Source organism: Cololabis saira, unplaced genomic scaffold (genome assembly GCF_033807715.1).
Source record: "Cololabis saira isolate AMF1-May2022 unplaced genomic scaffold, fColSai1.1 scf057, whole genome shotgun sequence".
NCBI classification, from domain to species: domain Eukaryota; kingdom Metazoa; phylum Chordata; class Actinopteri; order Beloniformes; family Belonidae; genus Cololabis; species Cololabis saira.
In genome coordinates this window covers 85,001-90,000 of record NW_026906221.1, presented here as the reverse complement: position 1 = coordinate 90,000, position 5,000 = coordinate 85,001, and the positions used below count along the sequence as shown (strand labels likewise).

At 45.5% G+C, this 5,000-nt stretch overlaps 16 non-coding genes across 16 annotated transcripts in view; all 16 read left to right on the top strand.

Moving 5' to 3' along the window:
• The window catches only part of LOC133435897 (5S ribosomal RNA), a 119-nt gene extending 56 nt beyond the window's left edge, over positions 1 to 63 (top strand). Inside the window, exon 1 of the ribosomal RNA XR_009779711.1 lies at positions 1 to 63. This exon is cut by the window's left edge and continues 56 nt beyond it. This is a non-coding gene — a ribosomal RNA (5S ribosomal RNA).
• Positions 64 to 280: 217 nt separating this feature from the next.
• Positions 281 to 399, top strand: LOC133435797 (5S ribosomal RNA). The gene has a single exon (XR_009779614.1). It is a non-coding gene; the product is annotated as a 5S ribosomal RNA (ribosomal RNA).
• A 200-nt stretch (positions 400 to 599) lies between these two features.
• On the top strand, positions 600 to 718 carry LOC133435986 (5S ribosomal RNA). The gene has a single exon (XR_009779796.1). It is a non-coding gene; the product is annotated as a 5S ribosomal RNA (ribosomal RNA).
• Positions 719 to 935: 217 nt separating this feature from the next.
• LOC133435836 (5S ribosomal RNA) lies at positions 936 to 1,054 on the top strand. Its single transcript, XR_009779653.1, has one exon. It is a non-coding gene; the product is annotated as a 5S ribosomal RNA (ribosomal RNA).
• A 216-nt stretch (positions 1,055 to 1,270) lies between these two features.
• On the top strand, positions 1,271 to 1,389 carry LOC133435880 (5S ribosomal RNA). The gene has a single exon (XR_009779695.1). It is a non-coding gene; the product is annotated as a 5S ribosomal RNA (ribosomal RNA).
• Positions 1,390 to 1,588: 199 nt separating this feature from the next.
• On the top strand, positions 1,589 to 1,707 carry LOC133435954 (5S ribosomal RNA). Its single transcript, XR_009779766.1, has one exon. It is a non-coding gene; the product is annotated as a 5S ribosomal RNA (ribosomal RNA).
• A 199-nt stretch (positions 1,708 to 1,906) lies between these two features.
• Positions 1,907 to 2,025, top strand: LOC133436042 (5S ribosomal RNA). The gene has a single exon (XR_009779851.1). It is a non-coding gene; the product is annotated as a 5S ribosomal RNA (ribosomal RNA).
• A 217-nt stretch (positions 2,026 to 2,242) lies between these two features.
• On the top strand, positions 2,243 to 2,361 carry LOC133435971 (5S ribosomal RNA). Its single transcript, XR_009779781.1, has one exon. It is a non-coding gene; the product is annotated as a 5S ribosomal RNA (ribosomal RNA).
• Positions 2,362 to 2,574: 213 nt separating this feature from the next.
• Positions 2,575 to 2,693, top strand: LOC133435932 (5S ribosomal RNA). The gene has a single exon (XR_009779745.1). It is a non-coding gene; the product is annotated as a 5S ribosomal RNA (ribosomal RNA).
• A 217-nt stretch (positions 2,694 to 2,910) lies between these two features.
• Positions 2,911 to 3,029, top strand: LOC133435956 (5S ribosomal RNA). Its single transcript, XR_009779768.1, has one exon. It is a non-coding gene; the product is annotated as a 5S ribosomal RNA (ribosomal RNA).
• Positions 3,030 to 3,246: 217 nt separating this feature from the next.
• On the top strand, positions 3,247 to 3,365 carry LOC133436152 (5S ribosomal RNA). Its single transcript, XR_009779954.1, has one exon. It is a non-coding gene; the product is annotated as a 5S ribosomal RNA (ribosomal RNA).
• A 217-nt stretch (positions 3,366 to 3,582) lies between these two features.
• Positions 3,583 to 3,701, top strand: LOC133436041 (5S ribosomal RNA). Its single transcript, XR_009779850.1, has one exon. It is a non-coding gene; the product is annotated as a 5S ribosomal RNA (ribosomal RNA).
• A 217-nt stretch (positions 3,702 to 3,918) lies between these two features.
• Positions 3,919 to 4,037, top strand: LOC133435879 (5S ribosomal RNA). The gene has a single exon (XR_009779694.1). It is a non-coding gene; the product is annotated as a 5S ribosomal RNA (ribosomal RNA).
• Positions 4,038 to 4,236: 199 nt separating this feature from the next.
• Positions 4,237 to 4,355, top strand: LOC133435877 (5S ribosomal RNA). Its single transcript, XR_009779692.1, has one exon. It is a non-coding gene; the product is annotated as a 5S ribosomal RNA (ribosomal RNA).
• Positions 4,356 to 4,554: 199 nt separating this feature from the next.
• Positions 4,555 to 4,673, top strand: LOC133436035 (5S ribosomal RNA). The gene has a single exon (XR_009779844.1). It is a non-coding gene; the product is annotated as a 5S ribosomal RNA (ribosomal RNA).
• Positions 4,674 to 4,890: 217 nt separating this feature from the next.
• The window catches only part of LOC133435998 (5S ribosomal RNA), a 119-nt gene continuing 9 nt past the window's right edge, over positions 4,891 to 5,000 (top strand). The window contains exon 1 of the ribosomal RNA XR_009779807.1: positions 4,891 to 5,000. This exon is cut by the window's right edge and continues 9 nt beyond it. This is a non-coding gene — a ribosomal RNA (5S ribosomal RNA).

The following is a 5,000-nucleotide window of genomic DNA, read 5'->3' as shown; positions in this document are numbered from 1 at the left end:
CAGGGTCGGGCCTGGTTAGTACTTGGATGGGAGACCGCCTGGGAATACCAGGTGCTGTAGGCATCTTCAACCAGCAGAGAGCGCTCTCGCTTAATCTACCCACACATATTTCAACGTTGTAACAGCAACAGCTCACGTCCTAAAGTGTTTTGCACATGGTTAAGGCACTTTAACTCCAACAAATAAACGCTTCTAAATTATTATCACCAACAAATCAATGACTTATATTATATGACTTACCTTCAACTCCATATAAGAGGTATTTCAAGCAGTAGCTTCTGCTTACGGCCATACCAGCCTGGATGCGCCCGATCTCGTCTGATCTCGGAAGCTAAGCAGGGTCGGGCCTGGTTAGTACTTGGATGGGAGACCGCCTGGGAATACCAGGTGCTGTAAGCTTTTTCAACCAGCAGAGAACGCTCTCGCTTAATCTACCCACACATATTTCAACGTGGTAACAGCGACAGCTCACGTCCTAAAGTGTTTTGCACATGGTTAAGGCACTTTAATTCCAAACAAATAAAACCAACAAATAAATGACTTATATTCTATGACTTATCTTTAACTCCATATAAGAGGTATTTCAAGCTGCTGCTTCTGCTTACGGCCATACCAGCCTGGATGCGCCCGATCTCGTCTGATCTCGGAAGCTAAGCAGGGTCGGGCCTGGTTAGTACTTGGATGGGAGACCGCCTGGGAATACCAGGTACTGTAAGTATTTTCAACCAGCAGAGAGCGCTCTCGCTTAATCTACCCACACATATTTCAACGTGGTAACAGCGACAGCTCACGTCCAAAAGTGTTTTTCACATGGTTAAGGCACTTTAACTCCAACAAATAAACGCTTCTAAATTATTATCACCAACAAATCAATGACTTATATTATATGACTTATCTTCAACTCCATATAAGAGGTATTTCAAGCAGTAGCTTCTGCTTACGGCCATACCAGCCTGGATGCGCCCGATCTCGTCTGATCTCGGAAGCTAAGCAGGGTCGGGCCTGGTTAGTACTTGGATGGGAGACCGCCTGGGAATACCAGGTGCTGTAAGCATTTTCAACCAGCCGAGAGCGCTCTCGCTTAATCTACCCACACATATTTCAACGTGGTAACAGCAACAGCTCACGTCCTAAAGTGTTTTGCACATGGTTAAGGCACTTTAACTCCAACAAATAAGCGCTTCTAAATTATTATCACCAACAAATCAATGACTTGTATTATATACTTATCTTCAACTCCATATAAGAAGTATTTCAAGCTGCAGCTTCAGCTTACGGCCATACCAGCCTGGATGCGCCCGATCTCGTCTGATCTCGGAAGCTAAGCAGGGTCGGGCCTGGTTAGTACTTGAATGGGAGACCGCCTGGGAATACCAGGTGCTGTAAGCTCTTTCAACCAGCAGAGAGCGCTCTTGCTTAATCTACCCACACATATTTCAACGTGGTAAGAGCGACAGCTCACGTCCTAAAGTGTTTTGCACATGGTTAAGGCACTTTAACTCCAACAAATAAAACCAACAAATCAATGACTTATATTCTATGACTTATCTTCAACTCCATATAAGAGGTATTTCAAGCTGCAGCTTCTGCTTACGGCCATACCAGCCTGGATGCGCCCGATCTCGTCTGATCTCAGAAGCTAAGCAGGGTCGGGCCTGGTTAGTACTTGGATGGGAGACCGCCTGGGAATACCAGGTGCTGTAAGCTTTTTCAACCAGCAGAGAGCGCTCTCGCTTAATCTACCCACACATATTTCAACGTGGTAAGAGCGACAGCTCACGTCCAAAAGTGTTTTTCACATGGTTAAGGCACTTTAACTCCAACAAATAAAACCAACAAATCAATGACTTATATTCTATGACTTATCTTCAACTCCATATAAGAGGTATTTCAAGCAGCAGCTTCTGCTTACGGCCATACCAGCCTGGATGTGCCCGATCTTGTCTGATCTCGGAAGCTAAGCAGGGTCGGGCCTGGTTAGTACTTGGATGGGAGACCGCCTGGGAATACCAGGTGCTGTAAGCATTTTCAACCAGCAGAGAGCGCTCTCGCTTAATCTACCCACACATATTTCAACGTGGTAACAGCGACAGCTCACGTCCTAAAGTGTTTTGCACATGGTTAAGGCACTTTAAACCCAACAAATAAGCGCTTCTAAATTATTATCACCAACAAATCAATGACTTATATTATATGACTTATCTTCAACTCCATATAAGAGGTATTTCAAGCTGCAGCTTCAGCTTACGGCCAGACCAGCCTGGATGCGCCCGATCTCGTCTGATCTCGGAAGCTAAGCAGGGTCGGGCCTGGTTAGTACTTGGATGGGAGACCGCCTGGGAATATCAGGTGCTGTAAGCTTTTTCAACCAGCAGAGAGCGCTCTCGCTTAATCTACCCACACATATTTCAACGTGGTAACAGCGACAGCTCACGTCCTAAAGTGTTTTGCACATGGTTAAGGCACTTTAACTCCAACAAATAAAACCAACAAATCAATGACTTATATTCTATGACTTATATTCTATGACTTATCTTCAACTCCATATAAGAGGTATTTCAAGCAGCAGATTCTGCTTACGGCCATACCAGCCTGGATGCGCCCGATCTCGTCTGATCTCGGAAGCTAAGCAGGGTCGGGCCTGGTTAGTACTTGGATGGGAGACCGCCTCGGAATACCAGGTGCTGTAAGCATTTTCAACCAGCAGAGAGCGCTCTCGCTTAATCTACCTACACATATTTCAACGTGGTAACAGCGACAGCTCACGTCCTAAAGTGTTTTGCACATGGTTAAGGCACTTTAACTCCAACAAATAAGCGCTTCTAAATTATTATCACCAACAAATCAATGACTTGTATTATATGACTTATCTTCAACTCCATATAAGAGGTATTTCAAGCAGCAGATTCTGCTTACGGCCATACCAGCCTGGATGCGCCCGATCTTGTCTGATCTCGGAAGCTAAGCAGGGTCGGGCCTGGTTAGTACTTGGATGGGAGACCGCCTGGGAATACCAGGTGCTGTAAGCATTTTCAACCAGCAGAGAGCGCTCTCGCTTAATCTACCTACACATATTTCAACGTGGTAACAGCGACAGCTCACGTCCTAAAGTGTTTTGCACATGGTTAAGGCACTTTAACTCCAACAAATAAGCGCTTCTAAATGATTATCACCAACAAATCAATGACTTGTATTATATGACTTATCTTCAACTCCATATAAGAGGTATTTCAAGCTGCAGCTTCTGCTTATGGCCATACCAGCCTGGATGCGCCCCATCTCGTCTGATCTCGGAAGCTAAGCAGGGTCGGGCCTGGTTAGTACTTGGATGGGAGACCGCCTGGGAATATCAGGTGCTGTAAGCTTTTTCAACCAGCAGAGAGCGCTCTCGCTTAATCTACCCACACATATTTCAACGTGGTAAGAGCGACAGCTCACGTCCAAAAGTGTTTTGCACATGGTTAAGGCACTTTAACTCCAACAAATAAGCGCTTCTAAATTATTATCACCAACAAATCAATGACTTATATTATATGACTTATCTTCAACTCCATATAAGAGGTATTTCAAGCAGCAGCTTCTGCTTACGGCCATACCAGCCTGGATGTGCCCGATCTTGTCTGATCTCGGAAGCTAAGCAGGGTCGGGCCTGGTTAGTACTTGGATGGGAGACCGCCTGGGAATACCAGGTGCTGTAAGCATTTTCAACCAGCAGAGAGCGCTCTCGCTTAATCTACCCACACATATTTCAACGTGGTAACAGCGACAGCTCACGTCCTATAGTGTTTTGCACATGGTTAAGGCACTTTAACTCCAACAAATAAGCGCTTCTAAATTATTATCACCAACAAATCAATGACTTATATTATATGACTTATCTTCAACTCCATATAAGAGGTATTTCAAGCTGCAGCTTCAGCTTACGGCCATACCAGCCTGGATGCGCCCGATCTCGTCTGATCTCGGAAGCTAAGCAGGGTCGGGCCTGGTTAGTACTTGGATGGGAGACCGCCTGGGAATATCAGGTGCTGTAAGCTTTTTCAACCAGCAGAGAGCGCTCTCGCTTAATCTACCCACACATATTTCAACGTGGTAACAGCGACAGCTCACGTCCTAAAGTGTTTTGCACATGGTTAAGGCACTTAAACTCCAACAAATAAAACCAACAAATCAATGACTTATATTCTATGACTTATCTTCAACTCCATATAAGAGGTATTTCAAGCTGCAGCTTCAGCTTACGGCCATACCAGCCTGGATGCGCCCGATCTCGTCTGATCTCGGAAGCTAAGCAGGGTCGGGCCTGGTTAGTACTTGGATGGGAGACCGCCTGGGAATATCAGGTGCTGTAAGCTTTTTCAACCAGCAGAGAGCGCTCTCGCTTAATCTACCCACACATATTTCAACGTGGTAACAGCGTCAGCTCACGTCCTAAAGGGTTTTGCACATGGTTAAGGCACTTTAACTCCAACAAATAAAACCAACAAATCAATGACTTATATGCTATGACTTATCTTCAACTCCATATAAGAGGTATTTCAAGCTGCAGCTTCTGCTTACGGCCATACCAGCCTGGATGCGCCCGATCTCGTCTGATCTCGGAAGCTAAGCAGGGTCGGGCCTGGTTAGTACTTGGATGGGACACCGCCTCGGAATACCAGGTGCTGTAAGCATTTTCAACCAGCAGAGAGCGCTCTCGCTTAATCTACCTACACATATTTCAACGTGGTAACAGCGACAGCTCACGTCCTAAAGTGTTTTGCACATGGTTAAGGCACTTTAACTCCAACAAATAAGCGCTTCTAAATTATTATCACCAACAAATCAATGACTTGTATTATATGACTTATCTTCAACTCCATATAAGAGGTATTTCAAGCTGCAGCTTCAGCTTATGGCCATACCAGCCTGGATGCGCCCGATCTCGTCTGATCTCGGAAGCTAAGCAGGGTAGAGCCTGGTTAGTACTTGGATGGGAGACCGCCTGGGAATACCAGGTG